General features: G+C 46.9%; 2 pseudogenes; one reads left to right on the top strand and one right to left on the bottom strand.

The window, feature by feature from the left end:
* The first annotated feature begins 2,765 nt into the window (after nucleotides 1-2,765).
* On the top strand, nucleotides 2,766-3,208 carry LOC149328847 (uncharacterized; annotated as a pseudogene).
* Nucleotides 3,209-18,714: 15,506 nt separating this feature from the next.
* On the bottom strand, nucleotides 18,715-19,157 carry LOC149328846 (uncharacterized; annotated as a pseudogene).
* Between the last annotated feature and the right edge of the window lie 2,172 nt (nucleotides 19,158-21,329).

Below are 21,329 nucleotides of genomic sequence, written 5' to 3'. Positions count from 1 at the left end.
CGTCTGGTATCCGGTCAGTCAATTGCTATTAACATGCACTGGCGTCGCCGCAGTGATTCGACATCTCCAGCGCATGAATGGTGCCGACGTCTGTGGCAGGTCTGGCTCGTGGCGTTCGGTGGGAGAAGAGCACGGCCACCGCAGTCAGAAAAGGTCGCTCGGTTGTCGAGCAAGAATTGCATCTTTCTATTCTTTTCTAGCCACTCGGCGAACAAGTGGCCTATCATCCTTATACTCCATCTCAATTTTTGAGTAGTGACACACTCGTCGAACAAAAAATCGCTGCCTCTCCCGTAACCGAGAGTAGAGTAAGCATGAAATGTTTACGGGCATAACACATTGTTTGTAGATGGTACTAGTCAAAATCTTGAAATGGGTCTAGTGTTCAACATACCACACCACACCACACATACTGTGAACTGGTCCATGTAGACGCAATTGTTTCCTGTGAGTGTCTGGGGAATCTCTTCCGCCCTGCCTCGTCAGCTGTATCCGGTTTCTGTCAGGCTCCATTGCTCGGCTTAAGCAGCTGTGACGGTGGCGGCATCGAAATGCAGGACGATGCAGAAGCGTACGCGGACACGACGAGACGCAGGCCTGACAAGAATGTATATGCAGCGCGTTCGAATACTCCGCGAATGTGTATACATCTACCTGCCAAACGGGGAAACGTCATGAGCTGAAGGCCCAGCCGCCGGTCTTTTATATGCGTGAGTGTGGGTCCGCAGCGCCATCCTTGGGGACGGCGTGGAAGCAGTTTTTCCGCCCAAAGCCCTTCTCGCCCTGGAGCTCCCCTCTTGCTCAAAGCGGCCATCTCTCTTAGAGAGTCTCGTCAAATCTCGTACGGTGCCCGGATGAGTGGAATTCAGTGCCAGTATGTTGGCTCTCTCTCTCGGCGTGACGTCACCACACTGCTGACAACGGGAGGTAAAAGCATTTCATACTTAACATGCTCAAAATGTCGCGCACCGTGCAGGCCTCTGTGTCGTGCCTTTGTAAAGCATGAGAACATAGTCTCCAAAGCGCTGCACCTTGCGAGCCATCTCGCTGATACACGGCGGCCGCTCGTCGCTGCTGTCCATGATAGTACATATAATTACGATAATGCGAAACTTTCGGCCCTTTTCACCAATTATAGGCGCCGTCATTGAAGGCACCTGTTTTTGACGGCCGCATCACTCTTACAGATTCGTCGGCATTTCATACGTTGTTTCTTTGTAACCGGAAGAGAGGGAGGGAGGTTCCAAGAGACTTAAAGGCGTCCGATGTTCTCCGCTCTTGTAAGAAACAGGAGATTTCCTCTCGAGGCCTGGGTTTACAGCGCTTCCTCGTTCGCTGTAACCGACTTGTGTGGCCACACTTGTTCGTTTAATTAGAGATGTAATGACATTGCCCTGATACATACTTGGGCGGTCGCACTATCCTCGATCATAGTAAGAGAGCGTTCGTTATATCTGAAGCTGTTCTAAGTGCGATCGACCTGCAAGCATGGAATAACAGTAACGTTTTACTTCAAGAAGTAAATGTTAAGCAAAACTTTATGATAAAGCTGAAAATTGTTTTATTACCTATTTTCAATATTAGAAAAGACAGTTATAGTAACATTGGGCGCAATTGATGCCAGTACGAAAGAACCATGAGAACAACGTCTATGTAAGAAATCTTTACACCTGTGTCTAAGAAGCTTACTTTTTTCTCTTTGTCCTGATGAGTAAGTCCACAGCGCATAGCACTGGTGAACTGGTTAAAACTTTGCCATGTCTACCAACTTATGTAGGTCGCATAACTAGCCTAGTGTTGCTGCAAATTCCTGCAGATCGCAGTAAACAATTTTGAGGTCAATGCCGCGTCATAAAATCACTCCCGGTCGCGGTAGCACGTACAAGTAAGGCGATAAACGGAATTAATAGAGAATCAGTGCGTTAAGAAATTACAAATACCGTTGCCAGAGTACTGCTAGTCACACTGTTCCTTTTAACTGCAAGAATTAAAACGGCGTGAATTCAAACACGCCTGCCTATTCGAAAACACACGCGAGACAAGAACGATCGTGATGCAGCATCACCGATATGACACGTGCAGTACTTGATAAGTCAAATTGATGCCAATATCAGTATTACCTTTAGACATGCCGTTGCTTTCAAAATACCAATTCACCTTCCCGCCTCTGAGTGAGACTACGTTTCATCAAAAACCAATAATTTTTCCTGATAACCACATGATAACGCCTTTCTTCGGATGACGTCACGGAAAGAGAGCCATATATTAAGGAAAGAGCATCGCGTGTGTACATCAAAGCGTCGTATACGCCCGTCTGTAGCTTAACCAGCGCGTCGACTTTCTGCCGTAGCCTATCGCTCGCTAAAGCTCGGAAAGCCATGGAGTCCGCTGAGCCTACGTGCAAATGCCAACGCTGTGAAGACTGCATGAGTCGAAAGCGACTTCAGCAGGCCGCTGTTCGCCCTGAAGAATCCGCAGAGCAGGTCGCTGTTCACGCCGAGGAACCTGCGGATCAAGAAGTGGAAGGGGAGGAAGTCCAGAATGGAGGTGGCTTTTCCTCTTGCCGTGGCAGCGGATCATCAAGTTCAACCTCGTCGTCGTACAGCAGCCGTAGTATTCGGTCGTTCGAAATGCGCCGAGCCCATGCGACTGAAGCGGAGGCAGTACCTGCGAACGTGGCTGTGCCACCCCCACCAGTAGGCCCGAAAGAGCCTCCTTCCAAGATGGAGCCGGTTTCACCCGATCCGACGATTTCTCCAGGAAGCATGCCGGAGATTTCCCCCGAGGACGAAGCCGGCCCCAGTGGAATTACCGCAGGTAAAGCAAGTCTCGACGAGTATGACAGCAGTGAATCCTCGGGACGCTTAGAAGCCACTTTACCGTCACCGCCATCGGGCGGCATTGGCAGTGAAGGCGGCACGCCGTCGGAGCAACCGGAAGCGCCGTCGGCGTCTGAGAAACTTGAACGTCCTTTTGGGGCAAAAGAAGAGTACCTCAGCGGAGCGTCCTCTTCGGAACCGGAAATGGACGTCGACACCTCTCGGGGAAAGCAGGAACTTAGCAGCCCTGAAGGCTCTTCCCCGTTGGCAGAAGAGATGCTGAGCTTGGAGAATCCCACGGGTCCGGTGGAGATGCACCCCGATCCGTGCGCCGCGACGCCGTCCTTGGGAAGTACTTCCGATGTTGCACTGGGCGTCAGGCTCACTAAATCTGAACCGCAGGCGGAGGACAGTGAGTCTCTTGGGTTACCGACTCCGGAAACGGTGAGTACTTTGGAAAGAAATTTCGCTCACCATCGCGGTGAACGCAGAAGTAAAGCAAAATTTTTAATGAGCATAAGTTGGGTATTTGCGTTTAGGCAGTGGTGGTCCTCGTTCCAGACTTCAGCAATAGCAGTTCGTGAATGGACCAACTTTCTGCGCGTTGGTGAAGCACACAGGGGTTAAGGAAGCGCAATATCGACTGAAAGCGCTCTGCTCTTACCACGGCTTCCCTTCGTAATGCTTAACTTAACTGCTATGATTGCCACATATCATTATTCGCTGTCTGGACGCAGCTGAGTACTACAGCTGCATTTTGTGTTTGGATGACCACCCGTCATTGCAGTCTAGAAGGGTTCCCAGCGGTCTTGCCTTGCTTTTGAAATTCCTGCAAGTACCCATAAGACTGCACAAAACGCTGCTCATTCCATTACTTTCTTGTGCCTGCAAACGGTTGTCTTCAGCGTCCAACGCGCATGAGTTATTTCTTCCAGGGCCGTAACTGCCGTCATTTGAAATCTGTCGCTGTTCGCGATTTTTTTTTTAATGCACCTTCCTGTTGACTTTTCGTTCACGGTACCTCTTATGCTTCCCGTTTTACGTTATTTGTTGTTTTCGCGTTTACTTATTTCAGACTCTCTGAGGATTTCTGACGTTCTAAGGATGGCAGCCCTTGACGACCTCAGACCCTTGCTTTATGTTTCAATGTATTGCATCCGTTTGTTCACTTTTATCGTGATTTACCGTCAATAAAGTTTCTGCTCGTATTCCCCGTCCGCTCTGCCTCTGATATACATATTTTTCATGTGCTGTGCCAAACTCGTCTGCACCCTAATCGCTGTAGCTGTGCTTATTTAATCTCAACCGCACACGGTGCAATCACTTGCCCGTGTATTTTTTCTGCTGGGCAGCATTCGCCCCGTACCGCTCCACTGCGGCAGAGCACTAGCCTGTGCTCATGGCAGCACTTGGTCTTATCATCGACATTGGGAAGCTCTGATACCCTTGCCTGCTAACGTTACCGGCAACACACCAGCGAACGCTCACGGTAATTGTGTCATACCACCGCCTGCGTTGCCTTTCGTCCGCAAGCCTTATTTTTCACATGCGTGTTACATTTTAGATGTCCTGTAGAAATTAAACTTGGTTGCGCACGGCTACGGACTGGAAATGATGAGCGGTTGCTTTCAATTTCTGGCTTCCCTCATTCCACATATACGTGAAGTAACACGCCTTCCGCTCCTTCACAAGCTTAGTATCCGGTGTCACAGGGTGACGTGGGCGCATGAGTGTAGAAAGTTTGTAAGGATAAAGTGGTCGCAGCAGGCACCGGGCATGATTAAGTGGAGCGATGTGGGCGAGGACTAGGACCTGCAGTGGCTATGATTCGGCTGTTCTCGAGACAGCCGATGCCGGGCTGTGACTCGGGACCAAAAGAAAAAAAACGTTGACCACTCCGGAGCAAAGGCGCTTGTCTGCCGTTGTTGACGAAATGCTTGTTCTGAGCCAGCAAAAATGGAGGGACAACTAAATGCTTTGAAAGTACGTGGCGCCGAAGCCGCCATGAGGACGATGCGGCTGTCCTTACTACATCGTGCATTTATGTAGTTCGAATACTCGTGTTCTTGTAAAGAAACAATAACGAAGTACACGCTCCCAGGGCTTTTACAACCGGCAATGCCAGCGATCCAGTCGTGTGTGTTCTTGTTATGGATAGTTTGGGCAACGTTTCTCGTTGCAGCTGCCACTGGCGCCGTATGCACTAACGCTTTGGGATGGACAGAAAAGTGGTAGGTGTGTCGGGCCTTACGAAGTTTGTGCTGAACAAGACGCCTCTCGATTCACAGCCCTGTTTGCTCTCGACTGCCGCTGGCCGGAGCGTTCACTACTCACCAGCGCGGCGACTGAAGTGATTTGGATGATTCAGTGGTTGATCTTATTAATCAACAGCGCACAAAATAAAGGAACCAGGTAAAACACCTATGCTTATGTTCAAACATTGTCTTTATCAGAAGAGAAAATCCAATTCCTATTGAGAGGATTGAGAGGATTGTTTCGGAATAAACCAACAGTTGTGGATAATAAATTTTACATTATGTCCAAGACTAAACGAACCATTTGTTTGGTACGTATCTTTGGAATGAACACTGAAAGGGAATTGTAAGCTTTTGAGCGCCCCCTTTAATTATACAGTGTGTGCTTTGCGCTCTAATAATAATTAGCGCCGACATTTTTTGAGAAAAAACTGTTTGGCGAGAACAAAGTTCTACAGTGTATGCGCTATCTATGTAAGGTATCGATGTAAGGATGTATTATTACGAAGAAGAAGCCGGTAGCGTCTCGGGCCGCAGCGCTCGCGCTATGCTCGCAGGCTTTACAAATCATATTTCATCTGTCATCATATCGTCTTTTTCCTTGGCTTGCCGTCTGGTATCATTATCACGAAGAGTTCTGTGCTGTAATCTGAACCGACTGAGATAAAAACGAAGACTGGGGTTTATTGCAAGCATTGCTGTCTTGAAAGTAGGATATGTCGCACAATCGTTTTTCAGCTGAAATGCTATGCGCGACTTTCATGTCTTGGCACGAGTACTCGAAGTGATGAAAATGCCGATTTGACAGCTTTATGGCATTTCTTATGAGGTGCCTGAGCAGCGCCCATGTTTTAGCGCTACCCAAGTTGCCGACAAAACCGAAAAGAGAAAACAGCAAAACGATAGAACGTATCACGCCCAATTTTCAGGGAACGGACGCCCAGATTACAGATTTTCTTTGGTCTAGGTACGTCGGAAGCACGCAGGTGCCACCCTGCACCATGGTATATTCAGGGACAAGGAACTCGAAGCTGGATGAACCGATAAAAGACTACGAGGTATACGCGGCTGCCAGGTCATTCACAAGGAACACGACGCCGGGAAAAGATCAAGTAACAAATGCAATGATCAGAAACCTCAGTGATGACCAAATCGAAAGCCTGACTGGACTAATCAATGAGCACTGGGAAAGGGGCACGGTCCCGGCGGAGTGGAAACACGCTGAGATTATCGTGATACCTAAACCAGGGAAAACACCCAGTTTAGAGAACCTTAGGCCCATTTCACTAACTTCATGCCTCGGTAAACTATACGAGAAAGTGGTCAAGACTAGACTGAGCATTTACATGGAGGACAACGGTCTGTTTCCGGATACCATGTTCGGGTTCAGAACGGGGCTCTCCACGCAAGACGTGATGCTCCAGTTAAGAGACACGGTACTAAAACAAATATCGGGCACTCGAGAAGGCGTAATCTTGGCCGTAGACCTCAAGGGGGCCTTCGACAACATCGGCCACAATGCCATTCTCACAGAACTCTCGGCAACAAACTGTGGGGAGAGGATCTTCGCATACGTCAAGGCCTTCCTGTCTAACAGAACAGCAACGATCGGCATAAACAACATTAGGTCAGAAAAGAAGACGACGCCAAACAGAGGGACGCCACAAGGATCCATCATCTCACCTTTGCTCTTTAACATAGCAATGATTGGATTAACTAGGAGACTGAAAAACATCAAAGATGTAGAACATTCAATTTATGCGGACGACATCACAGTGTGGACGACAAAAGGATCGACGGGAAACAAGCAAGAAATATTGCAAAGAGCGGCGGATGAGATCGGTCAATTTGCATTATTTAGCGGGATGCAGTGCTCCCCAGAAAAATCAGAGTTTATTGGACTTCACAAAAATAAAGAGGACAGGGGAACGATAGAATTAGAGATAGATGGGCAACCCGTAAGGAGGACAAATAAGCTTCGCATCTTGGGAATGTGGCTGCAGGAGAAAGGCAAACGGGACCTTACCATCCAGCTCTTGGAACACTCCATGAAACAGATATGCAGGATGTTAAGCCGGATTACGAACAAGAGAAAAGGGGTGAAGGAGCGAGATGCGTTACGGATCACTTCTGCGCTCATCATACCGAGGATGACGTACGCGCTTCCGTACCTACAACCTAACAGAGGGGAAAAGAACAAAATGGAAACATGCATCAGAAGGGTGTATAAGCAAGCTTTAGGCGTCATGACCTGCGCCTCGACAGAGAAGCTGATGAACATGGGGGTGTACGGCACCTATGAGGAGCACAGCGAAACCATGCTCAGATTTCAAATGGAAAGACTTAAAAGAACAGCCGCTGGCCGCGCACTACTGGTCAAGCTAGGATACCCGGCAGAAGACGAGGGCGAAGACAAGGCAGATATTGACAGCCAAATTAGGAGCACTTTCTTGGTTAAACCAGTGCCCAGAAACATGGACCCCAAGAACCACGAAGGAAGATGGTGGCGAGATCATTGGAGTTGGACAGGTTCCTAAAGAAGAAACAGATGGTTCTGTATGTTGACGCGTCCAAGTACAGAACGAAGGAAAACGCTAGGGCGGTAGCAGTAGTGAAGGCCAATGGGAATATAGTTACTGGTGCATCAGTGCGCACAAGGACAACACAAGCAGCGGAAGAGATCGCCATAGCTCTAGCCCTGACTGAAGCCAATCGGCAGGGACTGAGTTACTGGATAGCGACGGATTCTCAGGCTGCAGCAAGGGCATACAGAGATGGAAGTATCGGCCGAAAAGCCGCGAGTATCCTCTTCGAACAAAAACAACACAGACATGGATCAAACAACACAAGCATTCAACACACCATCATTTGGGTCCCTGACACTGGGGTTGAGGGAAATCTCATGGCAGACACCGTTGTCCGAGGGTTCACGAACCGGAGGGCGGGTTTGCCGGTCGAACCCTTCAGCACGCCAGAATCTTACGGGGAGGCAATGAAGGCGTTGTTGGGAGCGCGCAAGAAGTACTCGGCTCCGGCGGATATCCTCGACAGAGAGCAGGCCACCACGCTCAGACGACTACAAACAGACACCTACCCAAGCAGAGCCATGTATCACAAAATGTGGCCGAACAGATACGCGAAAGAGTGCGTGTGGTGTCGGGCCACGCCACAACGTACCACGCCACCTGGGGCTGCGAAAAAAGCCCTTTACTACCAAAGGTAAATAGCCCTAGTCTAGAGCAGTGGGAGGCCCTCCTGGCTGACTCCAACCCGAGCACACAGCTTATGCTGGTGACGAGGGCCAAGGCAGCGGCGGAGGCCAACGGGATCCTGGACTAGGGAAGACCGACCACTGAAGCTCCACATCTATCTATCCCCATCCCCCTACTCCCTAACTCTTCCTTTTGAAAAAAAAAATAAATGTTTTCACTACTACTACTACTATGGCATTTCTTAAGAAGCTGGCAGGACGCGTGCTTCATTATCTCTTCAAAGCGCTAATTTCCTCGAAGAGATTGAAAGCCAATAAGCCTTTTACATGACTATAATATTCAATGACAATATTCATACCATACGAGAGTAACAGCATTTAAAACAAAAACTAACCTCCCCAGCCTTGAATCCCGTCGAAAAATAGCGAGACCCTACCTTTTCCACAAGTTTTATCATTCGCATTTGAGTCAATCCGTTATCAGCCCTGCATAACGCATTTCACTTCGCATCAGCCATCCGAAAGCTGTTCATACTCCTCGAGCATCTACTTCTGCGCACCTAAAATTATTCTTCGCCCAGACCGCAAGAGATTGGAACGACCTCCACGCTGAAGCTTTCATCCATCCTGGCCTGGAATACTTCAAATCATTCATCACTGATCTTTTTTAATGATCTGTATGCCCACCCCTCATGTAATGCCCCTAGTGGGCCTTTGAGGTACTAATAAATAAATAAATAAATAAATAATTTCAGCGCACATATTGTGCGGATTGTGGCGAGCACCCAGCGTTAGCTATAATTATGAAATTGGACAACTTGAGGCTCTGTGCGGAGTTTCAACGAAGACGAGCCAGCGGTTGGCTCATGAAAAAAAAAAAAATTCAAGCGTTCACCTTAATGATGCACTATAGTCTCTGTGCTCTTTCACCGTGCGAACAAGAGGCAACTGGTCGACATGCCCGCCAAGCCGGCCAGTGGATAGGAGGGGGTTTCGCGTAGTGTGCTGAACGGATGCATAGCTTCTTTTCGCTTTAAAGTAATTTATAGTACGAATGAAGCGTGGACCTTTTTAAATTGTAAAATAAATTTTTGACGTGAGTTGGACATGGTGATTTTGAGACCGCAGTAAGTTTTTATCTTGAAAGCAGCTCACTGCAGGAATTCAGTACTTTCTTTGTAAAATATGCCATCAAATATATCGCGTGCAAGCAAAATAAAAAAACATGCTTTGGACTTCAATGTGCGTAGCCCAGCTACCTGTTGTTATGACACGTGACCAACAAGTCAATCATATGGCTACTAATTTGTGAAATACGCAAAAAGTAAGCTAGCATTTTCCAGGTGTTTCATGGAAGGCTCACATACTTTCAAAAATATCTAGGCTTTTTGGTGCGAAAATTTGGCTTTTGCTGCATATTTTTACCAGTTTTGGCGCACACCAGAAACGTTTAAAGTTTGAATACATATTTGAACTTCCTACAAAATAAAAATATAGAACTACATAACCTTAGCAAATACAAGTGGAAGAAATACCATATTCTTGAAGACATATGGGTTTAATTATGTTTCTCCGACACAAACTGCTTTTGTAGTGTGGATGTATTGTATCTTTTTGTCATCGTCTATTTTCCTGCTTCTATTATGTGAAATTGTGTACACCCGATTGTATTTGGCCCTTTGGAGCTGCTGACGCTATTTTTTTTGTTTTCCTGCTAGATATGTTTCTTCCATTTCCCGTGCGTTGAATTGTAATCTTAATAAGTATAAATAGTCTGCGACGAGTTCACACAAATACATGTTCATTTCTGACATCAAAACTATTTCAGATATAGCACCTGCCTTACTGTACATTCCTTTGCATACTTTTTTTTTCGCTGGTTGTAAGTTCTGCATGTATATATATATATATATATGTAATAACGTGACAGTCTGTTGGCCTTGTCAATTAGGGGAGGGAGTCTCGTCAATCTACTGCGTTTGTAGCTTTTTGCTTCTACCCTAGCATTTCTTTTCTGTTCTTCAGGACACAAAATGCTGAATAAAGTTGATTGAATTTGTTTGAAGCGATGAATCCTTTTAAGTAGCAAGCTGGATAACTTATTTTTAACAACGAACTTTTTAACTATTAGGGTTAGGTGCCTAGTTGCAATTAGAGATTGGTAGCCGGTCGTTAGTAACGGTGATATCAGTTTTTAGAGTTTAGAAAATGCGATTATCCTCGGAGCTGTGGTTCAGAATAATTTAGCTACATTGTGCCGAAATACATGCGCTGTAGTAAGCTGTACTCTAGCGCACACCATTTTGTAAAAGGGTGCTCCGTAAAGGACAGTTCACTCGCAGCCGCCGCGGTAGCTCAGTGGCTATGGTGCTCGGCTGCTGACCCGAAACACGCGGGTTCGATCCCGGCCGCGGCGGCTGAATTTCTTTGGAGGAGAAATTCGAGGCCCGTGTACTGTGCGATGTCAGTGCACGTTAAAGAACCCCAGGTGGTCGAAATTTCCGGAGCCCTCCTCTACGGCGTCTCTCATACCCTTAGTCGCTTTGGGACGTTAAACCCCATAAACCAAACCAAACCAAATGTACTACAGTACAAATATTTCATTAGGCAGTCTCTTGCATGGAAGGAAGGGAAAGGAAAACTTTATTTACACTAATGGTTTTTCCTGCGGTTTGGGGGCATCTTCAGAGACGTCTTGGTTCTACCCCCAGGAGCCTTCTCTGTCGAAGTCGTCCGCCTCTAATCAGTGGTCGGTTGCCCTCAGTCCAGGGCTCCGCTGGCCACTGCCGCCCGTTGAGCTCGCTGCACCAGACCTTGTTGGTCTTCACAGCGGTCGCTGGACAGCAGAGTCTCCCACTGCTCCGCACTCGGGTTTTGTATTTTGGGGATCACGTGTATGTTTTGGCAGGCCCATGTGATGTGGTATAGAGTAGGTTTTTCGTCGCACCAGGGACATTTGTTCGTGTATATCGAGGGTGCATTTTGTTTAGTATATGTAGGTTTGGGAAAGAGCCTGTTTGTAATTGTCTCCAAGTGACAGCTTCCTCTCTGCTGAGAGATTTGTGCGGTGGGGGATATCGCATTCTTCTGCCTCTATAGTTTTGTAGTATGGCCGAATATTCCCTGGGTGCTGGGCGAGTTCGGCGGTCTCGTCGGATGCTCGGAAAGTAATGTATCCTCGAGCTATCCTGTCGGCCTCTTCGTTGCCTGCCACCCCCGTGTGCCCCGGTACCCACACAATTTTGTGTGGGATCTTGTAGTTTTGTTCTTCCTGGTTTTTAGTTCTGTCGCTCGCTGCGAAGAGTATACGGAGCGCGTGACGACCTATCCTGCCATTCATGTAATTTCGGCAGGCTTTTTGAGAGTCCGTGAGTATTGTTAGTGACCGCCCGGTTCTATAGCCCTCCGCCACCGCTAGAGCAACGGCTACTTCCTCGGACTCTGCAGCTGTGCAGCCTCGCAGAGACGCGCTGGTCATTTCGGAGACAAAATTCTGAACGAGCGTTGGTACCAGGTCGTTCTAAAAAAGGGCATGTGTTGTTTCCTATTTTGTAAAATAAAATTGGTTGGTTGGTTTATGGGGTTTAATGTCCCAAAGCGACTAAGGCTATGAGAGACGCCGTAGTGGAGGGCTCCGGAAATTTCGACCACCTGGGGTTCTTTAACGTGCACTGACATCGCACAGTACACGGGCCTCGAATTTCTCCTCCAAAGAAATTCAGCCGCCGCGGCCGGGATCGAACCCGCGTCTTTCGGGCCAGCAGCCGAGCACCATAGCCACTGAGTCACCGCGGCGGCTAAAACAAAATTACCACTTGTCGACAAGCATACGCACCATTACCACTTTCTCTGTAAATCTGGTATTCCACCTAAAGTGTCCTGCAATTTTTAAACATAGGTTCATCGAGTCAGATTTTTGGCATAGTATTGTCAGCGGAGTAGTGCAAGATTCAGCGAGGATGTGCTACTTAGTAGGCTGGTTAACTAAAAAATTCAGGGGGGCACTTTGTTCACCTAAAGTGCGGTGAGGCGAATGCCTTAAGCGCGTTGTTGCTGCTTGTGTCACTGATGTGTTGTTAATATGTTAAGCTTCGCCTCTAAGAGTGAAACGCGACAGCGTCTTGCAACGCTGCCAGGGAGTCCACAGAATGCAATCACCCATTCGGTTCTACGCCTTGCTCGTCGGTAAATTGGTTTTTGAGGAAAGGAAATGTATCTGTCTCGCATACCTCGGTGGACACCCCAACCTAGCCGTAACGGGAACGGAGGAAGATGGGAGGAAACGAAGACATCGTATTCATTAGACGGGCCTTTGTTCATTGCAAACCATCGAGCTGGCATGGCGGAGGCTCTGCAGCTGCTTTTTGGATTGCAAGAAACCAGTCCATGCTTTCCCGAAAATAAATTCGGGCCGGTCGTGCGTCTTTGTCACAATGGTAGCCTGCCATTCTGGAGCGCCATATACAGTGGCTCTCAAGACTAGAGCCGTTGTGTATGTTGCGGGAATTTTAAGCTGACGAAGCCAGTCTCGTGCTGGCTGACCACGACAGTGTCGTATGTATATAGCGTTATGTGTATTTTTGTTGTGCAGTGTCATGAGCCAAAGACAGGCAATAAAGAAAAAAAAAAGCTGGCATGGCGGAGTGGTTAGCGTGCTCGTCTCGCACTCCGGAGACTGGGGTTCGATTCCCGAACTCGACCAATTTCCTACTCCATTTTATTTATATATCTGGTCTGATTAGAAAGGTTTATTAGGCTAATTGGGCGATTAAGCAATTAACTAAACTCATTCCCACTTACTTAGAGCATCACTATACGATCCCTCTAATTGGTTGCATGGTTACAAGCCAAAGTACAAATTGGCCTGGTTTGAAATTTTGCGCACTGTAACGTCACGATCGTTTCGACCAATTGAAAAGCACGACATTTCTGTCGACAACTCCTGCTTACAACGATGAGGCATTAAAGGCTTCCGCCTTAATATTGAAAAGTTAATTTTTTGAACTATTACTGTCAGTGTCGTTGTTTATTGACAGGCGTGTCTAGAAACCACGGGGATCAATCCGAGCCAATGACAAGCATGAGTTATAGGTGCAATAAGCGAGTAATTCAGCTGCCGAGGCCGGGATCGAACCCGCGTCTTTCGGGTCAGCAGCCGAGCACCATAGCCACTGAGCCACCGCGGCGGCTTCGAGTGAACTGTCCTTTACGGAGCACCCCTTTACAAAATCGTGTGCGCTAGAGTACAGCTTACTACAGCGCATGTATTTCGGCACAATGTAGCTAAATTATTCTGAACCACAGCTCCGAGGATAATCGCATTTTCTAAACTCTAAAAACTGATATCACCATTACTAACGACCGGCTACCAATCTATAATTGCAACTAGGCACCTAGCCCTAATAGTTAAAAAGTTTGTTGTTAAAAATAAGTTATCCAGCTGGCTACTTAAAAATATTCATCGCTTCAATCAACTTCAATCAACTTTATTCAGCATTTTGTGTCCTGAAGAACAGAAAAAAAATGCTAGGGTAGGAGGAAAAAGCTACAAACGCAGTAGCTTGACGAGACTCCCTCCCCTAATTGACAAGGCCAACAGACTGTCACGTTATTACATATATATATATATATATATATATATATATATACATGCAGAACTTACAACAAGCGAAAAAAAGTATGCAAAGGAATGTACAGTAAGGCAGGTGCTATATCTGAAATAGTTTTGATGTCAGAAATGAACATGTATCTGTGTTAACTCGTTGCAGACTATTTATACATATTAAGATTGCAATTCAACGCACAGAAAATGGAAGAAACATATCTAGCAGGAAAACAAAAAAATAGCGTCAGCAGCTCCAAAGGGCCAAATATAATCGAGTGTACACAATTTCACATAATAGAAGCAGGAAAATAGACGATGACAAAAAGATACAATACATCCACACTACAAAAGCAGTTTGTGTCGGAGAAACATAATTAAACCCATATGTCTTCAAGAATATGGTATTTCTTCCACTTGTATTTGCTAGGGTTATGTATATCTATATTTTTATTTTGTAGGAAGTTCAAATATGTATTCAAACTTTAAACGTTTCTGGTGTCCGCCAACACTGGTAAAACTATGCTGCAAAAGCCAAATTTTCGCACCAAAAAGCCAAGATATTTTGAAAGTTTGTGAGCCTTCCATGAAACACCTGGAAAATGCTAGCTTACTTTTTGCGTATTTCACAAATTAGTAGCCATATGACTGGCTTGTTGGTCACGTGTCATGACAACAGGTAGCTGGGCTGCGTACATTGAAGTCCAAAGCATGTTTTCTTTATTTTGCTTGCACGAGATATATTTGATGGCATATTTTACAAAGAAAGCACTGAATTCCTGCAGTGAGCTGCTTTCAAGATAAAAACTTACTGCCGTCTCAAAATGACCATGTCTAACTCACGTCAAAAATTTATTTTACAATTTCAAAAGTTCCACTCTTCATTCGTACTTTAAATTACTTTAAAGTGAAAAGAAGCTATGCATCCGTTCAGCACACTACGCGAAACCCCCTCCTATCCACTGGCCGGCTTGGCGGGCATGTCGACCAGTTGCCTCTTGTTCGCACGGTGAAAGAGCACAGAGACTACTGTGCATCATTAGGGTGAACGCTTGAATTTTTTTTTTTCATGAGCCAACCGCTGGCTCGTCTTCGTTGAAACTTCGCACAGAGCCTCAAGTTGTCGAATTTCATAATTATAGCTAACCCTAGGTGCTCGCCACAATCCGCACAATATGTGCGCTCAAATTATTTATTTATTTATTTATTTATTTATTTATTTATTAGTACCTCAAAGGCCCACTAGGGGCATTATATGAAGGAGGGCATACATATCATTAAAAAAATGAGTGATGAATGATTTGAAGTATTCCAGACCAGGATGGGTGAAAGCTTCAGCGTGGAGGTCGTCCTAATCTCTTGCGGTCTGGGGGAAGAATAATTTTAGGTGCGCAGAAGTTGATGCTCGAGGTGTATGAACAGCTTTCGGATGGCTGATGCGAAGTGAAATGCGTTATGCAGGGCTGATAACGGATTGACTCAAATGCGAATGATAAAACTTGTGGAAAAGGTAGAGTCTCGCTATTTTTCGACGGGATTCAAGGCTGGGGAGGTTAGTTTTTGTTTTAAATGCTGTTACTCTCGTATGGTATGAATATTGTCATTGAATATTATAGTCATGTAAAAGGCCTATTGGCTTTCAATCTCTTCGACGAAATTAGCACTTTGAAGAGATAATGAAGCACGCGTCCTGCCAGCTTCTTAAGAAATGCCATAAAGCTGTCAAATCGGCATTTTCATCACTTCGAGTACTCGTGCCAAGACATGAAAGTCGCGCATAGCATTTCAGCTGAAAACGATTGTGCGACATATCCTACTTTCAAGACAGCAATGCTTGCAATAAACCCCAGTCTTCGTTTTTATCTCAGTCGGTTCAGATTACAGCACAGAACTCTTCGTGATAATGATACCAGACGGCAAGCCAAGGAAAAAGACGATATGATGACAGATGAATTATGATTTTTAAAGCCTGCGAGCATAGCGCGAGCGCTGCGGCCCGAGACGCTACCGGCTTCTTCTTCGTAATAATACATCCTTACATCGATACCTTACATAGATAGCGCATACACTGTACAACTTTGTTCTTGCCAAGCAGTTTTTTCTCAAAAAATGTCGGCGCTAATTATTATTAGAGCGCAAAGCACACACTGTATAATTAAAGGGGGCGCTCAAAAGCTTACAATTCCCTTTCAGTGTTCATTCCAAAGATACGTACCAAACAAATGGTTCGTTTAGTCTTGGACATAATGTAAAATTTATTATCCACAACTGTTGGTTTATTACGAAACAATCCTCTCAATCCTCTCAATAGGAATTGAATTTTCTCTTCTGATAAAGACCATGTTTGAACATAAGCATAGGTGTTTTACCTGGTTCTTTTATTTTGTGCGCTGTTGATTAATAAGATCAACCACTGAATCATCCAAATCACTTCAGTCGCCGCGCTGGTTAGTAGTGAACGCTCCGGCCAGCGGCAGTCGAGAGCAAACAGGGCTGTGAATCGAGAGGCGTCTTGTTCAGCACAAACTTCGTAAGGCCCGATCACACCTACCACTTTCCTCTCCATCCCAAAGCGTTAGCGCATACGGCGCCAGTGCCAGCTGCAACGAGAAACGTTGCCCAAACTATCCATAACAAGAACACACACGACTGGATCGCTGGCATTGCCGGTTGTAAAAGCCCTGAGAGCGTGTACTTCGTTATTTTTTCTTTACAAGAACACGAGTATTAGAACTACATAAATGCACGATGTAGTAAGGACAGCCGCATCGCCCTCATGGCGGCTTCCGCGCCACGTACTTACAAAGCATTTAGTTTTCCCTCCATTTTTGCTGGATCAGAACAAGCATTTCGTCAAGAACGGCAGACAAGCGCCTTTGGAAGTGCCTTTGCTCCGGAGTGGTCAACGTTTATTTCTTTTGGTGCCGAGTCACAGCCCGGCTTCGGCTGTCCCGAGAACAGCCGAATCATGGCCACTGCAGGTCCTAGTCCTCGCCCACATCGCTCCACTTAATCATGCCCGGTGCCTGCTGCGACCACTTTATCCTTACAAACTTACTACACTCATGCGCCCACGTCACCCTGTGACACCGGATACTAAGCTTGTGAAGGAGCGGAAGGCGTGTTACTTCACGGATATGTGGAATGAGGGAAGCCAGAAATTGAAAGCAACCGCTCATCATTTCCAGTCCGTAGCCGTGCGCAACCAAGTTTAATTTCTACAGGACATCTAAAATGTAACACGCATGCGAAAAATAAGGCTTGCGGACGAAAGGCAACGCAGGCGGTACTATGTCACAATTACCGTGAGCGTTCGCTGGTGTGTTGCCGGTAACGTTAGCAGGCAAGGGTATCAGAGCTTCCCAATGTCGATGATGAGACCAAGTGCTGCCATGAGCACAGGCTAGTGCTCTGCCGCAGTGGAGCGATACGGGGCGAATGCTGCCCAGCAAAAAAAAAACAAAAAATGGCTGAGGCTTAACATCGTTAAGCCTTGAGAATGCGAAGCATCATCGTGTCGCGTAAATTGGAGGCGCACAACCACAGCGACGGCGCGAGGTGGGCCCCCTTTCCTCCACCGTCGTGACGTCATCGTCTCACGTGGTGTGACGTCATGTATCACGTTTTTTGGAGGCGCACAACCACAGCGACGGCGCGAGGTGGGCCCCCGTTTCTCCACTGTCGTGACGTCATCGTGTCACGTGTTGTGGCATCATCGTGCCACGGGATTTGGCGGCGCACAACCACAGCGACGGCGCGAGGTGGGCTCCCGTTTCTCTACTGTCGTGATGTGATCGTGTCGCGCGGTGTGACGTCATGTATCACGTGATTTGGAGGCGCATAACCACGGTGAAGGGCTGAAGTGGTAGCTAAAGTAGCATGCTTCGCATAAAAAAAACACGGGCAAGTTATTGCACCATGTACCGGTTGAGGTTAAATAAGCACAGCCACAGCGATTAGGGTGCAGACGAGTTTGGCACAGCACATGAAAAAAAAAATATCAGAGGCAGAGCGGACGGGAAATACGAGCAGAAACTTTATTGACGGGAAATCACGATAAAAGTGAACAAAAGGATGCAATACATTGAAAAATAAAGCAAGGGTCTGAGGTGGTCAAGGGCTGCCATCCTTAGAACGTCAGAAATCCTCAGAGAGTCTGAAAAAAAGTAAACGCGAAAACATCAAATAACGTAAGACGGGAAGCATAAGAGGTAGCGTGAACGAAAAGTCAACAGGAAGGTGCATTAAAAAAAAAATCGCGAACAGCGACAGATTTCAAATGACGGTAGTTACGGCCCTGGAAGAAATAACTCATGCGCGTTGGACGCTGAAGACAACCGTTTGAAGGCACAAGAAAATAATTGAATGAGCAGCGTTTTGTGCAGTTTTATGGGTACTTGCAGGCAAGACAGCTGGGAACCCTTTTAGACTGCAATGACGGATGGTCATCCAAACACAAAATGCAGCTGTAGTACTCAGCTGCGTCCAGACAGCGAATAATTATATGTTGCAATCATAACAGTTAAGTTAAGCATTACGAAGGGAAGCCGTGGTCAGAGCAGAGCGCTTTCAGTCGATATTGGGCTTCCTTAGCCCCTGTGTGCTTCACCAACGCGCAAAAAGTTGGTCCATTCAAGAACTGCTATTGCTGAAGTCTGGAACGAGGACCACCACTGCCTAAACGCAAATATCCAACTTATGCTCATTAAAAATTTTGCATTTCTTCTGCGTTCACCGCGATGGTGAGCGAAATTTCTTTCCAAAGTACTCACCGTTTCCGGAGACGGTAGCCGAAGAGACTCACTGTCCTCCGCCTGCGGTTCAGATTTAGTGAGCCTGACGCCCAGTGCAACATCAGAAGTACTTCCCAAGGACGGCGTCGCGGCGCACGGATCGGGGTGCATCTCCACCGGACCCGTGGGATTCTCCAAGCTCAGCATCTCTTCTGCCAACGGGGAAGAGCCTTCAGGGCTGCTAAGTTCCTGCTTTCCCCGAGAGGTGTCGACGTCCATTTCCGGTTCCGAAGAGGACGCTCCGCTGAGGTACTCTTCTTTTGCCCCAAAAGGGCGTTCAAGTTTCTCAGACGCCGACGCCGCTTCCGGTTGCTCCGACGGCGTGCCGCCTTCACTGCCAATCCCGCCCGATGGCGGTGACGGTAAAGTGGCTTCTAAGCTTCCTGAGGATTCACTGCTGTCATACTCGACGAGACTTGCTTTACGTGCGGTAATTCCACTGGGGCCGGCTTCGTCCTCGGGTGAAATCTCCGGCATGCTTCCAGAAGAAATCGTCGGATCGGATGAAACCGGCTCCATCTCGGCAGCAGGCTTTTTCGGGGCTACTGGTGGGGGTGGCACAGCCACGCTCGCAGGTACAGCCCCCACCTCAGTCGTATGTGTTCGGCGCATTTCGGACGACCGAAGACTACTGCTGCTGTAGGACGATGAGGTTGAACTTGATGATCCGCTGCCACGGCAAGAGGAAAAGCCACCTCCATTCTGGACTTCCTCCCCTTCCACTTCTTGCTCCGCAGGTTCCTCGGCGTGAACAGCGGCCTGCTCTGCGGATTCTTCGGGGCGAACAGCGGCCTGCTCTGCTGGTTCCTCGGCGCGAACACCAGCCTGCTGAAGTCGCTTTCGTCTCAGGCAGTCTTCACAGCGCTGGCATTTGCACGTAGGCTCAGCGAACTCCATGGCTTTCCGAGCTTTAGCGAGCGACAGGCTAGGGCAGAAAGTCGACGCGCTGGTTAATCTACAGACGGGCGTACCACGCTTTGATGTACACACGCGATGGTCTTTCCTTAATATATGGCTCCCTTTCCATGACGTCATCCGAAGAAAGGCGTTGCATGCAATGTGGTTATCAGGAAAAATTATTGATTTTTGATCAAATGTAGTCTCACTCAGAGGCGAGAAGGTGGATTGGTATTTCGAAAGCAACGGCATGTGTAAAGGTAATACCGATATTGGCATCAATTTCACTTATCATGTCCTGCACGTGTCATATCGGTGATGCTGCGTCACGGTCACTCTTGCCTCGCGCGTGTTTTCGAATAGTCAGGCATGTTTGATTTCCCGCCGTTTTAATTCTTGCAGTTAAAAGGAACAGTGTGACTAGCAGTACTCTGACAGTGGGTTATGGCTCCCACTGTTGCTGTTGTCGCTAAGGAACTCGAAGAATTTAAATTGTCCTTCGAAGCAAAACTGCGAAATCTCACTGATGTACTTGACACTGTGAAAAGTTCCGTCGCCTTTCGCAGTGATGATACTGTAAAGGAGCTTCAAAATGAGGTTGAAGGGCTGAAAAAATCTCTTCAGTTCATGAGCAACGAGTTTGAAACCATAAAGAATCGGAACGCCAGTGTTACTGCGGAGAACAAGAAACTACACGAGAGCAATGAGGCCCTAGTGCGCAGGGTTGTCCACGTGGAACAATATTCGCGTCTGAACAATCTAGAAATTAGAGGTGTCCCTGTGACTCAGGGCGAAGATTGCAACAAGATCGTTGAGGTTCTCGGCAGCGAGATTGACTGCCCCGTAAATTCAGAAGATCTGGATACCGTGCACAGGGTTCCAACACGAAACAAGAATGAAAAAAACATAATTGTTCGTTTCCTCTCGCGAAACAAGAAGGCGGAATTCCTGGCAAAAGCTAGGAAAACACATCCTACAACGACATGCCTGGGTTTCCCTCAAACGCAGGATGGATGGATGGATGGAAAACTTTATTAAGCAAGTGAGTTTGGACCGTACAAGATCTCAGGGCCACCGCACAGTCTCCTGTTCATGTCAATGAGCATCTTTCACCTGACAACAAGGACCTTTTTTTGAAGGCTCACAAGCTTAAGAAAGATAACAAATGGGATTCTTGTGGACATCGAACTGTGTTATTCTAGCTAGGAAGGAGCAGAACAGCACAGTCTTTCGGATAAATAATGTAGACGACCTTGAAATTTTCCGTGAATAGACATACGGGTGCTGACGTTCTACATCTTTCTAACCGTCATCATGGCATCATATTCCCCGGAATATGCTCGTTCGATCTTATCCGAAGCTAAAGGTCTGTCTGCCATCCACTTCAATGCTCGTAGCCTACGGAAGAATTACGATAACATAACCGCTTTGCTTACTTCCCTTCAGCATCAATTTTCCATCATCTCATTTTCTGAAACTTGGCTATCATCCCTTGATAAAGATTTGTATGCTTTTCCTGGCTATTCATGCGAATACGCACACCGTGTTGATAACCCCTATGGTGGTTCGGCTATCTACATTTCAAAGCACATTGCTTACAAAAGACGTCTTCATTTGTGTTTGAATGTGAGTAAATGCGAACCGGTTTGGATAGAAATTGATTGCCGATCTACTGGTGGCACAGAGAAGGTTATATGCGGCGCTATTTATAGGTCCCCTTCAAATGATGCGTCTGAATTTTGCCGGGCTTTT

The sequence above is a fragment of the Amblyomma mixtum genome, chromosome 9 (genome assembly GCF_055824585.1).
Source record: "Amblyomma mixtum isolate Tamu chromosome 9, ASM5582458v1, whole genome shotgun sequence".
In the NCBI taxonomy this organism is placed as follows: domain Eukaryota; kingdom Metazoa; phylum Arthropoda; class Arachnida; order Ixodida; family Ixodidae; genus Amblyomma; species Amblyomma mixtum.
The sequence above is the reverse complement of the archived record's forward strand: the minus strand, read 5'-3'. Positions and strand labels throughout refer to the sequence as shown.